Genomic DNA, 23,036 nt, shown 5'->3' with positions numbered 1-23,036 from the left:
GGTTTCAGCAGCCTGGATGGCAACCCCCGCTGATACGCCGTCACACCAAAGCCAGCTGTTTCTCTAGAACACTCGCAGAGATTCATCCTGTAGAATGCTCGGCTCCGAAGCGAAAAGCTGATGTGCGTTTGCACACGCTCTCCTTTTATACCCGAAACACGCACGCCAACTGTCATTGGCTTGTTTAGTTAACACTCGAAGGTGATTGGGCTCTCGGGCGAGATCCCAATTCGTCAGTCATGACTGACGTAACGTAGAACGTGACTGACTGAAAGGGAACTTATGTGCACCCCTGATTATTATTTTAAAAAACCTTGTCTAGAGGTAATTTACATATAGAAATCTTAAAGATACTGCATCAAAAACAGCGCTTTTAATTTAAAGGGTTTAGAGAGGGGTGCTAAAATTATATATTTAAATATATATTATTTATTTATTACAAAAAATTCACTACTATTCAACCGTTTGGGGTCAGTAAGATTTTTTTTAAAGTCCCTCTGTAGTGAAAATCAAGTTTTTTTGATGTTGTTTATTTATCTATGTGGTGTTTTTAATATGCTTTTAGACAAACCATGTACCAATCTATTAATCAACACCATTGCTGAGTATTTTCTCCTTAAAACTGTAGTTTCCCAATGGCAGTCCCAGAAATGCAGTTTGAAACAGCCCTCGGTTTGCTACATCACAATCCAATAACCAATTACGTCTAGGGATCGATTCCTATCACTAGCATGCAAAATATACCAATACCAGCACAAAACCAAAAATAAATTAGAGCTTAAAACCCATGAAGCTGTGGTTTAATGTCAGTTTAGAACAGCTAACTTGCCTTGTTCTAATGTGAAGGTTCACTTATATTAGCTCATCTTTTTTTTTGATTTTTGTAACGTTCTAAAAGTCAGAAATATTAAAGGGGTCATATGATACTGCTAAAAATAACATTATTTTGTGTATTTGGTGTAATGAAATGTGTTTATGCGGTTTAAGGTAAAAAAAACACATTATTTTCCACATACTGTACATTATTGTTTCTACTCTATGCCCTACCTTTCTGAAACGCGTCGATTTTTACAAAGCTCATCGGTCTGAAAAAGCGAGGTTTGCTCTGATTGGCCAGCTATCCAGTGCGTTGTGATTGGCCGAATTCCTCAAGCGTGTGACGGAAATGTTACGTCCCTTACCATATTATGATGCCTGCGGCAACCACATGTGACGACCCCGGGCTGGACTCCACTTCGTCTACGGTGAAAGCCGATCCGGCGATAGACAGCGCGAAGTTTAAGTATTTCCTCAGCGACCAACACGGATCAGCTCTAGGCATGACGAAGCAGATATCGTCCTCTTTTGGAAGGCCAAATAAAGTAGTTTTGCTTTCACAACGAAGCACACAGCGCCTTCACGACATGGCGGCGGCAACAACAAAACTACAGCGAGAATAAAAGTTACACCTTCTTTCTTTGTGTGAACATTTGGGCGGCGTTATGCAAATCTTCCCAGATAGTGACGTTTATATGTGGGGGCGTGTTAGAACGAGCCGTTTTAGGTAGGTGTGGCTGACTCTTAACTTTTATAAAGAATATCTCTTTGGATTTGAGACTTTAGTCTTTGCAACTTTACAGATCTTCTTTATGCACCAAGAGCTTGTAACACTCCAAAGAGAAAGGAAAGATTGAAATCGCATCATATGACCCGTTTAAAATGTTTTCTGAAGGATCGTGTGACACTGAAGACTGGATTAATGATGCTGAAAATTCTGCTTTGCCATCACAGAAATCAAATATATTAAAATAGAAAACAGTTATTTTAAATTACATACTCGCCACCAAACATTTGAACAGTAGTGTAAATATATGTGGACTTAAAATTATAAAAACTACAAAGTGTGCAATATGGCTTTTAAAGGCTACAATTACTAAATTTAGGTTTATGTTGGAAAAGATGAGAACTACATATAGCGAAAGTATTCGTCAACATTTTTAAAAATGTTGCTCAGAACCATTCATGTCTTTAGAAATTAAGTATTCTTTTTGATTTGTGCTGTACAGTGGTAGCAGCAGTCAGAGAGGGGCTCCCCCTAGGCCAGCCCAACAGTCTGCCCTTCCGCCCACCCGGAGCTCCCCCCGGAAATGGAAGCGGAGGACTCACTGGAGCTTCAGCTGCAGCAGTGGAGCCTGGCTAGATTTGCCGTGGCGGCCATGGAGCACGCGCTCCCTCTCATCAGGACAGGTGAGAGTCCTCTTAAATCCTCTTTCTGTTCCAAACGCAGCTACAGCTGCTGCCGTTCCCCTCACACGTGTGCTTCCATCGCTCATCATATTCCCCTGTTTTTTTCTCATCCCTGCCCTCTCAGAGAGCCTGAAGTTTTTCCAACGGGTGCTAGAGCTGCTGGCAGAGGTACAGGGGCTGCTGGGAGACAGCATAGCCCCCGAGGTGTGGGATGAGCACAGCCTGACTGCGACAGAGCTGGCAAGTGTCTTCAACAGCCCTCCTCCACGGTGCAGATCCATAGCCATGAGGCTGATGGCTGCATTAGTGCATGCAAACACACACCTGTCGCTGCTCCGTCTCACCCACTCCACTTACTCTGAGGGACAGATGGTCATTGTAGAACGTTAAGTTATCAGCGCAAATCAGTCATGGCATGGCCGTTGTTTTTTTAGGCCAGTTTCACCACTTAGAAGTCCCTGTTTGCTCCTGACAGCTCAATACATCTGCTATTTCCATCTAAAACATTTGTATTGGTTTAATAAAATACAGTAAGACTTTACAATAAGATGTATCTCGTTTCAGTATGGCAATATGGTCTTGTTTCGATAGCATTAGTTAATGAAATAGCTAACATGAAATAACAATGAACATACCTTTAGATAATTTATTAATCTTGCTTAATGTTAATGCATTAATACATTCCAGGTTGAATAAATTAACATTAGTTAATGTTTTATGAATGAACATTAATTAACAATAAAAAATATTACATGTAGTACATAAGTTAACCTAGATTAATACATTCTGTTTAGTTGCTGTTAATATTATTTCATAATAGCTAATGCATCAACCAGTGATAAAAGTTTTTTATTTTATTTTATTTTTCCCATTGAGATACAGTGTCTCTTCTATCATAGAATCCTGGTCGGTGTTACCCAATAAGCATTGGGTAATACTAATAATAATAAATAGTAAACACAATAGATTAAATTAAACATAAAATAATTAAATTAATTAATTAAACATAATAGTCTTTGTCAGATTTGTATTATATTATATTACATTTTATGTTATGCAATTTAAATGAACACTGTTCAAATTCATGTTAGTTCATAATACATAAACCAATGTTAACATATATTGTTAGTACATGTAGTTATTTAGTCATGGTTAAGAAATGTTAATGTTCACAACTTTATTGTAAAGTTTTACCATTATCATTATGAAAAGTTTACTTTGTTTTATTCAGCTTATGTGTATTTAACATAAAATTACATCAGTGCATTGCATTATATGCATACCAAGGATTATGTAGGTCGTATTACACCGATTTACAAATTTGTTTCATCCAATGATGTTTATTGCCTATAGAAATCTTTTTAAACGAATCCATTGTGCTCAGTGTGTGTGCACACCTATGAGAACATTCCCCACCGCATATGATTGTATATTTCACAGCATGCCTCTCTCTCTCATTGATCTTTAATGCACGCTCATGGCGTTTTATCTTGAAAAACTGCTGTCATCTGAAAACTTTCTTTGAAATGCACAGGACTCTTGCTGCCCCCTGCTGGCAATAAAATGACATGAGATCTGTAAGTCTCTTAATATATATATATATATATATATATATATATATATATATATATATATATATATATATATATATATATATATATATATATATATATATATATATATATATATATATATATATATATATATATATATATATATATATATATATATATATATATATTTTTTTTTTTTTATATATATTTTTTTTTTTTCTTGTGTCTGGTAAAAGTGGGAGAAATTACAGGCATGTATAGAGACACTGGGAGATGTTATATGCTACCACCATGGCATGACGTCCTCTGAACAGCTAGAATTGTCTCTGATCCACCACCGAATAGTCTTCACTGGCACTGCCATTTTCACAATACGTCTCCTGCAAACCTTGTTACCTGTGGAGAAGGTGAGTGAGCATATGGCTTTGCCATTCTTAGACATTAATAAGCTGTGCCACCGTTGCTGAATGGACATATGGCCGTGTCCTCCATGGTCATTATTAAAACAAATGAAAGTGTAAAACACACCAGAAGTCGCTATGGAAGGGTCAATTGTTCAGTTAAGCTGTAGACCTAAGGACAGCACTGTAATTACAGACAAATTCATTAGTGTGTACTTGTTTAGTGTACATATGTGTGTTTATTACCTATTGTACGATGTCTTTACAAACAGGCTAGAGATATCCTTCCGGAAAGTACAGTGGCTGCCATTTTTCTCGTGTGTCTTGATTCATCCTTCAGTGCGGCATACCCCCTCATCCACGAGTCAACCGTGGCGTACCTAGAGCAGGCTTGCTTTGAAAGATACAGCCTGTATCGTAGAGTATCCAGCGTTTCTCATTGCATGGAGGCTACATGCACTTTTTTAAACGATGCACTGGCTGAGGTAATGATTGGAAACTCTCAAGACCGAATAACTTGCAGGATATCTGCTAGAAGTATACGTTTATTCTGGTGGATTCAGTGAATTAAGGCATCTACAAATTCTGGTTTATACCGATAAGCTGAAAAATTTTATATCCGATATTAAAATTCAACACTATTGTCAAAATAATTACAAATAAAATACAAAAAACTAAAATAATTTGAGATTTTGAGTCATTTTGAGGTTTCTAAAGGCTGATGTAATGCTTGGAAACATTTAAGAGTGACTAACTTAGGATATATGCTAAAAGAATATATTTCTTCCACTGGATTCATTTAGTTAAAATGATAAAAATTCTGGTTGATTAGCCAATAATTATTTTATTTTGTTATAGTCGATATTCAAATTCTACACTACTGTCTAAATAAATTAAAAATTAAACATAAAAATGTAGAAGTCATTTTGAGATTAACTAAAGATTACATTTAATAGTGTTACTATTATTATTTTTTTTTATTAACTTTAAAAGAGCAATACATTTCAGAAAAGCTAATTAAATGTAAAAGCAGAGGAAAGAAGCATAAACAAACTCTCCATTAATGAGATTAAAATGATAAAAATTCTGGTTGATTAGCCAATAATTATTTTATTTTGTTATAGTCGATATTCAAATTCTACACTACTGTCTAAATAAATTAAAAATTAAACATAAAAATGTAGAAGTCATTTTGAGATTAACTAAAGATTACATTTAATAGTGTTACTATTATTATTTTTTTTATTAACTTTAAAAGAGCAATACATTTCAGAAAAGCTAATTAAATGTAAAAGCAGAGGAAAGAAGCATAAACAAACTCTCCATTAATGAGCAATATTGATCAAATGTTTACGAAAATGTATAATCTTGTAAGGTCCACCCAATGGCCCAACAACGGTATCCAACTGTGACTGAAGGTTTCCTGCATGTTCGGTCTTTTCGGTGCTCAAAGTAATTTAATTTCAATTAAACTTCGGTCGGTTTATTATGACCCTGAATTTAGGTTGAAATGCAAACTGGTTGTTTATCATTTCTAGTTATTATTACTCTGGCACTTGATTATTCTATTTCACTCTTTACTTTATATTTTACTCGTTTATTAGGGCTCACAAAATCACTAACCCAACATCACCAGGGCAATTTTATCTTCCAGTTGGGCTACCAAAAAAGTATCACCACCGCCCTGCCCGACGGGCTATTTTGAATAGTAATATGAATTTTTTTCCTTGATTCATGTTGTTCACTCGCTTGTATCGGTGAAACGGATCATAGTTGATCATTTGAATGTGTTGCTATTTAAACATTCAAGCATTTTAAAACATTGAAGTGCATGAAGAGGCAAAAGAATATTCAATTCAGTACTCATGCACTGTTTTCTGCACGCACAAAGTGCAGCGAGCAAATGCAGAATTGATTCATTTTCGCGTCTAGCTGAGCTTGAATGGATACATTTACACAAAATTATCTCTCAATACCCGTCTTGGCAAGTATTCTCATAAACACAGTCAGTTATGTCTTAAGTGAATGTAGACAGTAAAGAAAGAAATCACATGTGTATCATTATATTGGATCCATGCAATCGGTCTTAAAGGGACAGAAGCCTACAAAAACATGCTGCTGTCTGTGTCATTAATGTCAATCAAACAAAAAAACACAACTTTAACACAGATTAATCTTATTTAATTTAACACTATGTTGTGTTATTTTACACTTAATTATTAAATTTCTGTACCTGAAAACTAATGTTAGACCTATTTGTTTTAATGTTTTATTTGTACCTTTGTTCTGTTTTATTTATCTATGCTTGAAATTTGTTTATTTGTTCTTTATTACTGATGGTTCACTTGTCTTTAAAAAATATTTGACCTTTATTATGCTACTAGTTTTTGCTGTGGTATCATAGAAGTACTTAAAATGTTCTTTAAATAATAAAGAACCATTTTTTTGCTCATCCAAAAAATTATCTAATCTGCGACTCAAAATCCGTAACACTATTCAAATCATGAGTTGTGTGATCCATTGCACCCCTACTCTCTTGACTTGTTGTTTGAACAAACAAATAATACATAATACAAATATAAATAATACAGTTAAGGAAGTTTTTGATCATGCTGATTTGTCCACAGTGAAATTCTGCCAATGCCTCTTTTATTCAGGCTAGTTAAATTAATTTTGGGCTACCAAAATCTTAAGAATACCTGCCCGAAAGGGCTACCAGGGATTTCGAAATTTTGCGAGCCCTGGAATCTATGTACTCGGATCTCACAGTCACAACCTGGCCAATCTGATCATTAGCCATAGGTTGTGACTAATTGTAACGGGCGGTGTGACAACAGAGAAGGGGATCCAAATGTAAGCTTTATTCAAGAGCGTAGTCAAAACAGTAAATCACCAGCAAACAACAAAATCCCAGGACAAAACAAAAGAGTAATCCAAATAACAGGCGAAGGTCAGGGCATGCAGCAAACGATCATAAAACAGTGGAACAATCCAAAGACAAAAACACTCAGGCAAGGCAATGCAAGGAAACAGGGAAAACACAATAAACTAAGAAATGCTTAGTAGTGTCCGCTTACAGCAAAACAAGACTCAGCAATGAGTGTGTGAGAGTGTGCAGCTTAAATAGTGTTCGTAATCAGTTCCAGGGCAGAGGGTTATGGGAAATGGAGTCTGGGGTGAAAAGGTGATGGAGACGTCTGGTGGTGAGTGGGAGGAAGAGCAGCGACCAGATTCATGACACTAATACTATTTAATTGGTTGCCTGTGCTTGCCATTTTCAAGTAGTAGTTGTGGCTAGTATGGCCCATGGTTACTAGTACCCCAATAGTATTTTTTTCTAGCCCCCATAGTTAATGCAACTACATAACAACTTAACTAATGTCAGTTAGTCAGAAATCTAGAATCCTGCCTAATGTACCCCATGCTTCATCTAACCTGAGATCTTGTATGTACTTAACCCCCAGACGCAGATTAGCAGTAACATACGCCTTCACTTAATCTACTTGAGAAAATAGTTAGTCAGAATGATATCAAATGTAACAATTTACTGTTAGTCAGGTAAACATTATGCCAGTTACTTGATTCAGAGATAGTCCACACAAGACATCAAATTCTCAAAGATAAATCTAAGTCTGATTTCAGAAAGATATTCATTTCCAAGGGCTGAGCTGGCTACAGAATCGTGCTGAGCCTATTGCAAATTTTCCTTAAGTACCCAGACAAAAACAAAACATTATCCAAATAGGGGCAGGAACTAACAGTTGGAATTTACACTAATCAAGGCCTAGAAACAGGGAGTTTAAAACTTTTTGGAGACAAAAGGTGATTTGCATGAAAGACATATCTCAGGAGATCAAAGTATCTGAAGTTTTTCCAGCCTTACAATCACAATATCGAGCTGATATATGGGGCCGCCCTAAATTGAATTTAATAGAGAAGATAGTTAAGCAGCTTGAATAATGGTTTATCTAGCTCTTGCCCTCATGTCATTCCAAGCCTGTATTTTGTTATTTTCTGTTTAACTATTCCTTTAATTAAGAATTTTAAATAAAAGTGATTCAAGTGAAATGTTTCTTCATAGGGTGATAAAAATTGGCATGAGCTTTTGGAGCTCGCTGACCAAGGAATAGATGCTTTTCCGTACCATCAGCACTTACCGGTGGTGAAGGAATGTGTCCAGATTTGCTCCTACCTGTAAGTTGCTCACAATTATGGAAACTGTAAAACCGCCATTGACATCTGCTGTTTTGTCTGGCACTGCGGAAGAGGTGTCATTGTGTAAAAATTTGTAAAAATCGTGTCTCTTCGTAGGTGGAAATTTGCACAAGCAAGCCCGCTCCTGCAGTCGGAGAGTCAGAAGATATTTCTGAAACTTTTGTCTCATCCTCTGTCCCCAGTGAAGGCAGAAACCTACTCCTGCTCTCTGAGCATTTTGAAGGTATAAGATGTGCAGTGAAAATGGGTAGATAGAGCCTATTTTAAGCCACTTCCAGTAGATAAGTGACAGGAAAGACAGGAAAAAGTTCACCTAGTTATGGAATCGAAAATTCCAGCTAAACCACATGAATTCTCGTTGGTCATTAACTCATTTAACTTGGTTGTAAGTAGTTGACCCAGTAGTCCAGTGTTTCCTGTACTGTAGTTCAGTGGCGAACCTCAAAGAATAATGGCCTCAATATATTCAAAAACAAATGACTCATGAATTGTTATTACAAACTCAAAATTAAGTAGGTTTTGTTTAAGATTTATGATATTGAAATGCAGCTAAAGTGTTTTATATATTATACTATATACTTTTATTATTTTTATATTAATAATTTAATAATATTTTTATTTAAATTACTATTTTCATTCATCAAGGACGCATTGTATTTAGTAAAAAGAGATGGTAAATACATTTATAGTTTTACAAAAGATTTCTATTTCCTCTAAAAGATTTCAAATAAATGCTGTTTTTTCTATTTGTCAAAGAATCCTGAAAAAAATCACTGTTTACACTATAGTATTTAGCAGCACAAACACTTTTTTTTTTAACATGGACTTTAATAAGAAATGTTACCTGAGTACCAAATTAGCATATTACAATGATTTCTGAACCAAATTAGCATATTGCAATGATTTCTGAACCAAATTAGCATATTACAATGACTTCTGAAAAAACATGTGACACTGAAGACTGAAGGCTGCTGAAAATACAGCTTTGCTTTCACAAGAATAAAATACATTTTAAAATGTATTAAAATAGAGAACCGTTTTTTTAAATGTTATAATATTTTACAATACTACTGTTTTTACTGTATTTTTGATCAAATAAATGCAGCTTTGATAACCATAAAAGACTTCTTTCAAAAACATAAAGAATTGTACCAACCCCAAACTTTCGAACAGTAGTTTATATATTAAAAATTGTACAAAAATGTTTGCTATATGTTAGCTATGTTCCAAAGCACTTTTTGGACTAGTTGGCAAGCTTGACCACCTAATGACCTGGTATTTCCAGCTAGGAATAGACCTATAATATTTTGGTCAAGAGCTCTTCCATTTGCAGGGGGTAGAATGCTGTTACCCTTTATAATGGTTGTGTGTACTATACATTGAATTGCTTTTACATTTCCTTGCAATTCTATTACACTGCACATAGGCTGTTAGTGACCCCTGAACTCTGTAGACGGTAATATCCCCACCCTAACTTCCTGCTTTCACCCCTACAGGAGTGTTTGGGAGTTCAGAATGTGGCCAAACCTGCCTCATCCATCTGCAGCGGAGTGCATTTCTTGCTTCATTCCCATGTCCTGTATGAGATCAGTATGTTTGGCCTTCAAGACCAAGCAAGAGAGGTGAATTATTCATCTTCCCGTTTCCAGTGAGACCCAAGTAATGCACGAAGAAGAAATATTTTTGCTATACCAATACACAGCTCGCTAATAAATAATGTATCTATGCTCTGTGTTTAATGGGTTACTGAGGTCATGCTAAGCTAATGATTGACATTGGAAATGCCCCCGTCTCACTGCTATAGGTGGCATTTTAGTGGATTTGGATGAGGTAGCTTGTTGTAAGTGCAATATCATAGCCCCATCAACTAACTTTCTGTGTGATCCAAAGGTGAGCGCTGCTGCCAAGGATATTCTTCTCTATCTGCTGAAGGGACGATTGATGATGACAGCTGCAAGTTGGAGCAGATTTAATGAGGCACTTTACCCGGTCATTCCCATATTACAGGTGCAAACACTCTTTCCTTTCTCCACATCTCTGGTCACACGCACACACAAATGCACAGATGCAATATAACCGTCAAACTAGGCTGAAAAAATAATTTCTAATGTAATATTAACGTGTTTGCGAGTCACCCCAGGCAGAATGGTAATATCCATTTTATGCCGCATTCTATTTTAAACAAGGTTATTTTGTACTTTTGAAAAACCGAATCTGTGTTTCATTTTTGAAACGACTTAAAGGGTAGGGGTTCAAATTGAATATTCATAAATCTTGTCAAGGTCATCACATTTGATTCATTTTTAGCTGAAGCCTCTGAGTAATTGGTTTGTGCTGTCAATAAAGCAGTGGTGAATAGGGGTGGGAGAAAAAAATCGATCCATCGATGCATCGCGATTCTCTCTCCAACGATTCTGGATCGATTCGGAGAATTTCAGAATCGATTCTGAGCTTCGTTTTTAACCAGATGCGCGATGATGCTGAGTTTGCTTTAGAAACACCCGTATTCTGCTTGCTTCCAGTTCCTCACACACACACCACTCGAACCTTCCTTAAAATATTCTTTCATAAAGTTCGGAAAGGTTGAAGCGAATTACAAGGACATTCGCGGGCGTCATTGCACAGGATGCGCTGTGAGAGATGCGCGCTTTGTGTGATGTTACAGTGTGCGGTCTCGCCCGTCTGTACTTTCCTTCCAAATGCTCTACGAAGTCCTCATTTATGTGGTTTGGAATGCAGTGGACTTAAAATATGAACCTCACTAACTGAAGGCTGCTTTAAATTTCAAATACTGACGCATGATTTGTTTCTGAAGACTGCTCGCGCATGCGGCTGTGCGCGACTCCGTGTAAGTGGTTTAATGCACTTGCATCTCAAAATGGTTTTATGACGCAAAATGAATGTAAACACAGCCAGTTATGTCACATTACTTCTTATATTTCAAAAGAGATCCATGCGTGAATGCAGCTTAGATCTCCCGCTGTCTATGCTGTCATAGTAAAAAACAACAGTAAAGATGAAGAAAAATCACTCCCAGTTCTTGAATGGAAAACGTTCAGATAATCTTAAATACTGAAAGCACTCTGTTTGTTGTTTGTTGTTTGTAATATGTTTCTATGCTCCTCTTTATTATTTGCTACTTGCTTGTATGTTTTGAAGTTATATTAACTCTTTCCCCGCCAGCATTTTTGAAAAAAGTTGCCAGCCACCGCCAGCGATTTTGATGATTTTCACAAAAATTTGATGGCCTCCAGAATATTTTGCTGTATGAATATTTGAATATGCAATACACCAAAATAAAGACCAGAGCCTCTACTTAAAAAACAAGAATCTGTTTTATTCTAGCTTAAAGCATTCTTTTTTTATCAACACTTGAATATAGGTAGGTTTCATAAAAATTCATAATTTTGAGCAAAAAGGTGAGAATCACATTTTTATCAAAAACTACATCTGGGTAATATTCAGTACGATTATCAAAGCATAAATCCAGTAAATCGCTTCTATCAACACCTCCAAAGCTTGCACAGACATATACCACTGTGTTACCACCGTAACATTATGCAGTTTTCATTTATATGCTGCCATTGCTGATGATGCATTATTTTTCATATGCATCTGTTTACATAAGATATTGCTCGTTTCTCAGTCCTGTTCACCTGTGTTTTTGTTCGGGAAGTTTTGTACTCGTTCAGAAGATGTGTAATAGCGCCCCCGAATGTATAACAGTGAAAACACAAAAAGCCGTAAAAACTCGTCTTTGGTGGGGAAGCGTTGTCTTCTAAAAGACGAGATAACTCGTCAATGGCGGGGGAACAGTTCATTTAAAATTCTTAACATACAACTGTTTTAATAATTTTTTTTCAATTTGTAATTATTTTCAAAAGTACTTGACTACTTATGTAAGGATATGTAAATGTAAAGATTTTAAGATTCTCAAGTCGGTAAACTAATGAATTAATAAGGGGGAGGGGGAGTAAATCAAGAATCGTTCTGGAATCGGATCGTGACTCCCAGAATCGGAATCGGATCGGATTGTGAGGTGACTAAAGATTCCCACCCCTAGTGATGAAATGGCATTGTGTGTTGTTTATTGTTTTTCCAAGAAGGATTTAAGTTTGAGAGTCTGTTGTCCGCCATGGCTGTGTTAAAGCTTGGTGCGTTTTTTGTATTTTAGAGTTATGCAGGCACTGAGGACGCCCTGGGAAACTGTATCATGCTGATAAGTGAAGCATCTGCTGAAAAGGGAGATGAGGTGTGCTCACTGACTGCTAGACTACGGACGGCCCTCCGGCTTCTGTTCACCAAGCATCATGCGTGAGTTTAACATGCACGTCAGTTTGGATATCTAATAATTTCTTTCACTTTCTTAAGGCAGTAATTACCAACAGATGAAAATTCATCATTTACTCACCCATATAATTTTCTTCTGTGAGACACAACAGGATATGGTTTGTGTAATATTAATGCTACTATTTTCCAATGAAAATGAATGGGAACTTGAATGCCAGTGTCCTCAAATGAATAGGCAACATGAAAGCAATCCCAGATAGATATATTCCAAATCTTCTGAAACAGTACATACAGTAGCTTTCCCATGTGAAAAACAAGTGCTAGACATTGTACTGAACGTGCACTTGTAGTTTACTTCAAATCTTAAAAGGATATATTTTTTTAAAACTGTACTTGCAGATGATATAATATTAATAATGAAATAAAATGGCACTTAAGTAGGGATGCTCCAAAATGAAAATTCTTGGCCGAAGCCGAAACCGAACAAAATTAAACACTGGGCCGAATACCGAACACGGTTTCTCGAGTTTTTTCCCCCATGTATTTTGCCAATTTTACAAAACAACAATTAAAAAATATTTAACACTGAACATTTTTAACATTCTAGCAGACACTATACGAACAAAGCACAATTTAACTTAAAATCAAGACCCCCTTCTTGAATCAGGCATGCATTTTTTTTTTTTTTTACTGTACCATTAAAAGCAGCCTTGCTGAGAAGAGACTTCTTTTAAAACATTAGAAAATATTACAGATCCTAATTTGAACACTATGTGTGAATGTTATAATAAATGTATTAAAACAGAGCTGTTGTAATGATTATTATCATTATTATTGTCTTACTTTTTATTTTATTTTACAGAACAACAGTAAAATTACAATGCTAACATTTATGAATGTTGATAAGAGTTCTTGCTTTTTCTCAACTTTCATTTTGGCGGAAACACACAGAAAGACCTCAATGCTTATTTTTGTACGTATCGCATTGTCGTACGTACGTATCGCATTGTCACATGCCTTGTAAAATGCATTAAAATGTGACTGAGCAACTGACGACTGTATCAGCCGACATAAATAAATTTCTGTAGAGTTGAGTGAGCATTTTCTTCGAAAACTTAAATGAATCCACCTCATCTTCAGCGGCTCAGATTTCGGGAGTAAATGGAGAGAGCTATGTGGATAATACATCCAACAACAGAACACCTAAAACGCTTGGGAGACATTCTCGTCAGTGCAGCCATGGCGGACTGTGTACAACTTGCTGTGAACTCACTCAGACCGGTTCTACGTTAAAACGCCAGTGTCTGTCAACATTCGTGGGCAGGGCCTGTGGCTAATGTGACGTCACATTAGCACCAATGCTGAAAATAGGCCATTGGGGGACACTGCTTATTATTTATGGGGATTAAAAAAAAAAGGAGAGGGTGGATTTTTATCATTATAGGGTGGTTGTGTACACACACTGCCAACACACGTTTATGTCCAAACACCTTGCAAAAGTGAATTTTGCATAATAGGTCCCCTTTAAATCACCATTGGTAGCATGATTTATTGTAATGCTTTTTTCCTCAGTTGGTCAGAACAAACATTGCAGACTTGTTACTTGCTTGTTCAGATGAAAATATACGGTGAAAATTCTTATTTGGGTCATATATTCCAAGATGTAGGTTAGAATCTGTGATTGCGAAGTACAAAAAATATCCACACCGGTGCGGTGACTGACTGCCACACATACTCCTCAAAACATTAGATTCATCCCCGCTGGAGCGGTGCCGGAGCACAACCCACGCAAGTAAGATAATTCCGCAAACAGCTGCAATTGCAGGTTTTGAAACAGAGATGGCGACAAAGAGGCAAAACTTACGGACTGCAACTTTAATTTAAACTATAATTCATTCTCACTTAATTGCAGTTAACATGCAATTAAGTGTCCGAAAACATTATATACTTAATCGTGAACTAAATGTAAAATGTTATTTTAGAAATAATTTCTTTAAAAAAACAAACAAAAAAAAGATAAAGTTTACTTATTTTTAACAGGCTTAAAATTACATGAAGAGTTAATTTGCAAGAACCAATAAACGAATGATTGCCGTGCATTATTCTCCACATATAGTGCGATCTGAACCCTAAACACCTTTCACGATGCCTTGAAAGAAATGCACTTTCAAGGCATCGTGAGTTCACGTTTTACTGCAGAAGCCGACAAGCGCCCTTGTTGTTTTTTAACAGAAGCCAATAAGTCAATTTTATCGAATCAGCGCGCTGTATTCAGTCAGGTGCCAAGGCTACTTTAACTTTGAAAAGACGTGCTAGCTGAGAGGAGTTTCGTCGAAGCTTACTAAAAGTGATCGAGGATGGATCATTTCGACGAACTTGATGAACCTGTGATATCTTCTTCAGGGCGAAAAAGGAAAACAAAAGCTGAAACGTTTCCACGGAACCTTGCAAAAGCAGCGCGTTACAATGATGAGGGAAAAGCTTAAGATTAAACAAGTGTTTTTTAAACTCTAAAACATGAAATGTGGAGTTATCTGCTTTTGCCAAAAAACGACTGTTTGAGTTATCTGCTCTTGCTATAAAACAAACTTTTAATATGTAAAAAAACCATACTTTCAATGAACCTTAATTTTGTAAATTACCTGTATTTGTTTAAGTTATTATTACATAATCAAAACAACCCAACTGCAGTTTGATTGATATTACTTGGAATGTGCAATAAAAAAAAAAACGTGATTTCTGAAAAAAATTCAAATGGAGTTAACGGTTTTTGCAAATGAAATCCTCACATGACAATTGCAAGTCATGATCAGCATTCACTTTTATTGTGTAGAAAAGAGCAGCTTGGACTTTGAGCTTAATAACTTCTTCCCAAATGCTGTAAATAGTGTGGCTCTGTTTGCAACTTTTAGTGTGAGGAATACAGCAGTCCAACATCTTCTACCACACCTGACCAGCGCTGAAGGCGCCAGACCAACCCTGGACAGCTCCACATGTCATGTTTACCTAATCTCTATGTTCTTAATAAAAGTGTGGACATCAAGTTGAGCAATTCAGACAAGTCATATGTGAAGGTAAATCACTGTCCTCACTCAGCAGTGTAATGCACTCTAGTGTTGTATTGAGTAGTTGTTGGTGAAGAACCGTTATTGGCATTGACATCATGTGAAAAATTCTGCTTTATTCTTCGTGTTGTTGAAACAAGCTTCAGTTAACATTCTGTTGTTTATTCAGGTGGAGTCTGTAAATAAGTTGTACGATATTCTCATGTCGGAAACGGTAGATCTAGTTTTGCGAAGATCTGCAGCTGAACAGCTGACTATTGTTCTGCAAGGTGAGGAATCCATACTTTCATCGATCCATCTGCTCATCCCAGGGTTTTTCCTGTTAACTAAAACCATAAAAAATATGAATGTTTGATGTTTATTTTACGGAATAAAATAGACATTAACTGATATTTTATTTCAGGTTGTTGCCAATGCAACATTTCTCATTTTCGTTTAGTTTGAAATACTAACATAACTAAAACTAAATAGACATTTAAAAAAATTTAAATGACAAAAAAATTATTTAAAATGTAGCTAAAATGAAAATGATAGCAGAAAAAAAAAAAAGTCTAATTCAATATTAACAAAATCGGTAACACTTTACAATAAGGTTCCATTAGTTAATGTTAGTTAATGTATTAACTAACATGAACAAACAATAAACAATACATTTATTACACTATTTATTAATCTTTGATAATGTTAGTCAATGAAAATACAGTTGTTCATTGTTGGTTCATGTTAATTCACAGTGCATTAACTAATGTTAACAAGCACAACTTTTGATTTCAATAATGCATTAGTAAATGTTGAAATTAACATTAACTAAGATTAATAAATGCTGTAGAAGTATTGTTCATGCTTAGTTCATGTTAAATAATGTTAACTAATGAACCTTATTATAAAGTGTTACCACAAAATCTATACTGGTATGTCAATAATGCTAAAATAACACTAGTGCATCCAACCATCCGAATGAACTTTAGTCTGGGAAGACACCATATTTAATTTGATACAAATGAAACTGAGGAATAATGTTTTACTGTTGTTGTTTTTTTATTTGATTTTATTGAATGAAACATTCTAGCCTAATTTGTGGACTTGTCATTTGCATCAAATTAACCATGTTGTCCTTCCTCAGGGAGCTCCATTTCTCTCAAAACACCTCACAAACAAATTTAAAGTGTTTTGAAGCAAGTGCTTGATCTCTGAAGCATAAATTGACAAAGCAGATAGCATATTTCAACATGTGCTAGAAACTGCCAGTCTTGATTTATATTTCATTATGTTCTTTATTAGATTCATCAATGCATGCTGTGCTGAAGGCCTTGGGTTTATCAGACAAGCTCATATCTTTCATCACACAGTGTGTCAACAACAATGTGGTGGTAAACCTCACATTCTCTTTTGTTTCGTGAGCCTTTTATCATGAATGAATTTGGGAAACTGGGGCCTGGGCATGATGCTTCAGTTACTGGTGTCAGTCAAGAGTGGGTCAGTATTAGTTCACATCTATTGCGTGATCTGTACATCCCTAGGCTGAAAGCTGCCAGCTTTGTCGAGTATTCAGGCCTGATAATCTAGCTAATTAGTGAGAATTATGCACCGAAATGTCTGGCAATTATGCCATGAGCAGAATCTGAAACGTCGCCTTCATTTGCCATGCCTAGTTAGTGCTGTAACCGTCAATTATGACTTTGCTTTGGCTGTTTGATTTGACTACTTGCCTTGGCTTTGAGGCTATCTAACTTTTTGTGGTTATAGTCTTACTGTGAATGTTATGACTGCGGTCGTGTTTGTGTTGACTGTGTAAACACTTCTAGACTCAATCATGATGACTTATGACTTTTTCCAATAGCAAGGCAGTACCAGTCGTATAACACCTTTCTAAACAACTGTAGCACTTCAGTAGCTTATCGCGGATGTGGTTTTCCCCAGGTTCAGCAGAGTGTGAAAGTTCTTCTGATGATTATCAAAACTAATTTAGTTATCTCACTTTCAGTACTACCAAGAAGCTCAGACGTTTTCAACTCATGTCTTGTGTCTTACCTCTGGGATCTATTGACACTAGGTTTTGCATTCAGGTTTTTTATTCATTATGTAGAGCATGGATTGTTTGTTGGAGCCCAGCATATGCATGCTGAGGAAGCTGGTGTTTGCTGACCCCTCCCTGCGTCACAGTCTGGCTCAGCAGACGTCTCTTCTCATCATGCTGCTTAGAGGTATGGCCCGCAAAACATCCCTCCGACCTTAATTCATCCAGTTTACCGTAGATAGTTAATTAGTCCCAAGCACCAAAGTTTTATAGGAACCTTTTATAGCTGTTAGTTTTCTTATTATTTTTCATTCTCTTGGAGTTTGTCAGCCACTTTGGCACAAGGATTGGGAGGGGTCTCAGTGTTCATAGTGCCAATTTTGGGGTCATTCTCAATCTTTCTAGCGCCACCAACAGTTCAACTTCAAGACCATTCACTACCATTCAAATGTTTGAGGTTGGGATTTTTAAAAATTATTTTGAAAGAAGTCTCTTATGCTCACCAAAACTCCATTTGTTTGATGGAAAATACAGTAATATTTTAATTTTATTACAGCTTAAAATAGCAGTGTTCTATTTGAATATATTTAAAAATGTAATTTATTATTTTAATGGCATAACTAAATTCTAGTATGCTGATTAGGTGATCAAGAAGCTTTAACATTTGAACATTTCAGGCTACAGTGGTGAAAAGTTTGTATTACCAAATGCATTGTGCTTAACACATTGACACATTTGACATCATGGATGCCAAACAGGAAGTGAGAACATTTATTGATAACATTACATATTAAACCGATCCTTGGTAAATGTCATTGACATCATTTCTTACTGGTGACACCATCTCTTACTAATCAAAAATGTAATTACAGTGGCCAAAAACATAATTTTGGAAAATAAATTAAAGTCATGATTCTTCTCTTCATATGTTTGTGAAGTCTTGATTGACGTGTTTTCAAGGTCTGTGATCTTTTACAAAATTAGTTTAGACCACCTGCACAACAAAACTAAAAATATGAGTAATTGGATATTTGAATTTCATAACCATTTCCAGACTTGCAAACAACTTAATGGCAATTTTTGAAACAAAATTTCATTCCCACCATGCCCTTAGGGTTTGTGCAGGGTTTGAAGCCAGCACCACATACTGATCAATAGTTATAAGCAATTACATAACTTCTAGCCTTTCAAACAAACAAGCAAAACTGATTACATGTCATGGCAGCACAGATTTATGCATTTACTTGCGTATCACAAGGTCCACTGTTGTGTTTGGCCACTTAATTGCTGCTTGTAATTGCATATTTTGTTTATTTCTATATTTACTGCTAAAAATGCAGAGCTATTGACACTCTCCTTCCAGTTCTCTAGAACATTGCATAAATAGCAAACGTTATTTTTATGCATGCCCCCACATGTCCAGACATTTATAAGCATTTCTAAGTGTTGAGCTCCTCGATATGCTGTTTGTGAATGTTTTAGTTTTTCTGGCTCAAGCCCGTTTTGTTTTGTTCTACAGTAACATCTATAATTGATTAGTTGTGTTGCTTTCCCTGTTATAGTTTTTCATGTTTTATTTCTCCTTGCTCTCAGGATGCGGCCCTTTAAATCTACTTGCTACAATGCTACTATGTTAACCATTTTTAATGTGTATACAGTATATTATGTACAATTCATGCTTTGCACATTTTTACTTTGACACTTTTGTACATTTAAATGATTGCTCTCCTGGTAATTTGACTTATTTTGTTGCATCTTTTTAAGCTTCTCTGTTGATAAAGGAGAAGCAGGGGGATGTGAGCGAGGCTGCCGCATTGATGTGTATTCTGCTGTTTGATGAAATGGCAAGAATGGATGTTTGGTATGTTTTATTTGTTGTATGATCTTGCACTCCATTGGTCGATATGTAAAATATCTGCAGCCGGCTGCATTCAACCCTGTCAGTTAATAAAACCCTAATTTGATGACACTTATAATTATGAATAAGTGTTTTGATTAACTTAAAAGAATAGTTAACCCAAAAATTTAAATTTGCTAAAAATTTACTCCGGCCATCCAAGATGTAGATGAGTTTCTTTCTTCATTGGAGCAGATTTGGAAAAATGTAGCATTACATCACTTGCACACCAATGGATCATCTGCAGTGAATGGGTGCCGTCAGAATGAGAGTCCAAACAGCTGATAAAAACATCACAATAATCCACAAGTAATCTACACCACTCCAGTCCATCAGTTAACATCTTATGAAGTGAAAAATAGTGTGTTTGTAAGAAACAAATCCATCAAGGAGTTTTAACTTTGAACTATTGCTTCTTTTGTCCATAATCCAAATCCAGCATATTTGTTTAGTACTGTTTTAGACTATTTTCTTTTGTTAACATTGCTTGTTCTGTGCATATTTCTCTCCTGATTCAGACGAGAGGACTTTTTCACTAGAGAAAGCAATATTACAGTTAGCTGACTCGTATGTTAGCTGGAAGCAATGGTTTGAATTTAAAAATATTCTAATGAGGTATTTGTTTCTTACAAACATGCAGCTTTTCACTTCACAAAACGTTGTGATTGTGATAGGGTTTTTTTTCAGCTGCTTGGACTCTCATTCTGACGGCACCCATACACTGCAGGTGAGCAAGTGATGTAATGCTAAATTTTTCCCAATCTGTTCCGATGAAGAAACTAATTCATTAACATCTTAGATGGCCTGTGGGTGAGTAAATGTAAGGAAATGTTAATTTTTGGGTGAACTGTTCCCTTAAATGGATGATTCACCCAAAAATTAAAGTCAGTGGGGTCCAGTGTTGTTTTGGACTCCAGTGACTTTCATTGTGTAGCGTCTGGACCACTCCAACACACAATATATATTTTGTTAGCTAGATTTCACAAATACTTTGTAACACCCCAGGACGCCGAACAAGACCCTGGTTTCATGGTAACCCGATACATTTACAACCTTGTGGAATGCGAGCCGGCTCTCATTCTGCTTTCTCCAGAAACAAGGGGTACAAATGCACAGGAGAAATGGACTGTTCTACTAATTAATTCATAGGAAAACCTTCTTTGAATGAACACCCATTTTCTTCAGGCCAGTGTGTATATTATTATAGACAAAAACATGGTAAAAACTAGAATGCTTTGGCTCATGTTACATTTCAACATCTTTGTTCCCTGATCAGGACTGATAAAGCTGGCTCAGACACAGGCCTGTCTTCCTTCTCACTGCCTGCTGCCATTATACGGAGGTAAATCACATCCATTACGACATTCTAGCAGTGCATTAAAAGAAACGGCCGTTTAATTTCTCCATAACCTTCCTTTCAGAGGTGTCATGCATAAATTAAATGGTGATTTAACTATTACTTGACAGATTAATTGTATATAAAATGTGTTATCTCATAATTTCTCACAGGTATAATCTACCGTTTCAAGCTTCTTCACACCATGCAGTGAGTCCCTACTGTTCAGTTCTCCCTCCATACTCAGACCTGCTGAGTCTGAAGCCTGCCTGGGAAGCACTGCAGATCCCCTGGAACGCAGCATGGCATTCTGGGATTGATGGACTGCTAGAGCATCTTAGGGGTTTTAGGAGTGAAGTATCAGAGTAAGTTGCATTTGGGTTTTCAGGGATTTTTTAAATGTAATTTAATTTATAACACTTTACAATAAGGTTTCATTTGTTAACATTAGTTAAATGCATGAACTAAGAATGAACAATACTTCTACAGTATATTAAATATGTCAGTGTTAAGTTCAACATTTACTAATACATTTTTAAAATCAAAAGTTGCATTTATTAACATTAATTAATGCACTGTAAACTAATGTGAACTATTATACTTTTCTAACATTAACAAAGATTAATAAATGCTTTAAAAATATATTTATCTTTGTTAGTTAATGTTCGCTAATGCATTTACTAATGTTAACAAATCAATTTAATAAGTGACATTTTGAAAATGTTTTATTTATATTTTTAAGCAGTAAAATTGTATTGAGCTCTAGAAGTTTTGGGTAGTATATCTGGATCATCTTAAGAGTTAAGATAGAATACTTTCATTGTTGAACTGTTCAGAAACTTTTGCAGCATACAATTTATGGTGTAGGACAAACGTCCTTTTAATACGCAGCAGCTGTTGCTTTGTTACCAAGATTAAAATGATTAGAGATCTGCTGGCCTCCTTAAAGGGATAAAAGAAATGTATTGTTGTTGCAAAGCTGTATGCCATTATTTATCTGTGGAAAGATTTTTTTGAAAAATCTTTATGTAACACTTACAATACATCAACAGTTCATAGTGACTATCTGTGTTAAAAAAAAGCGCCATAAAAAGTTTCATATGATCAAATTTATTTATATTAATTTATAATCATCACCAAAGGTCATATCTAATACATGTTTGCATCCAGAATTTTAAAACGTTTGCTTACGACATATGTGAGAACCATTGCCGTTTTGACCATGTTTGCGCCGATCCGATATTCATATCGGGTATCGGCTCCGATACTGCCGTTTTTCTCGGATCGGGTATCGGTCAGAGAGAGCCGATCCAAATCCGATCTTTTTTTTTTTTTTTTCCGATTGTGTGAATTATTCTGTGGTACTTCTGAAGCCATACGATAGCTTAATGTGAGCTACATATGAATATTTAAGTCCTTACATTAAAGTTCACACAAACTCTTTTCTCCACTGTGGCTGTCAGTCATTCGTTCAGCCTTTAAACCCTGCTCGCGTTCGGTTACAGCAGTCAGCTCGGTAAAGCTCTCTCCAACATCATTCTGTGTTCCCATTATACTTGATTTGTAAATACATGTCTATGATTTTGCAAAAAGGACTTTATCTTCTTGCCGGAGTTTAATGTTGTTTTGTTACTTGCTACCGGGTGTCTGTGAGAACAAAACACGGGTAGAAAAGACTATAAATAGTTTTTAACGTGCACAGTTACTGAAATTTAAAACTGTTAAAAGAAAGTCTCAATAACTGTTGCACAGATATAATACACTACGCATCAATTTCTCTCACCTTTGTGCTTTGCAGTTTTTAACACGAATCGCTTAATGTGCGCACATTGTAAGCGCTTCGTGCTCATATACTGTCAACCCTCTACATTGCGAGTAAATCACTCGCATATGCGACTAAATCTTCACTCTGGGCGACTAAATGATGTCTAATATTAGCCAATGGCTAATAAATTCTCAGATTTTACTCGCCAGTGTGAGTTGGGGATGCTGAGTATATGATTAGCACAGATATATTTTCACTCACAGAACACTCT

At 36.0% G+C, this 23,036-nt stretch overlaps 1 pseudogene; it reads left to right on the top strand.

Moving 5' to 3' along the window:
• Positions 1 to 23,036, top strand: part of LOC107596051 (rotatin-like) — a 105,940-nt pseudogene that overhangs the window by 34,223 nt on the left and 48,681 nt on the right.

This window comes from Sinocyclocheilus grahami, unplaced genomic scaffold (genome assembly GCF_001515645.1).
Source record: "Sinocyclocheilus grahami isolate Dianchi unplaced genomic scaffold, SAMN03320097.WGS_v1.1 scaffold213.1, whole genome shotgun sequence".
Taxonomy (NCBI): Eukaryota; Metazoa; Chordata; class Actinopteri; order Cypriniformes; family Cyprinidae; genus Sinocyclocheilus; species Sinocyclocheilus grahami.
This window is presented reverse-complemented; position numbering and strand designations above follow the sequence as displayed.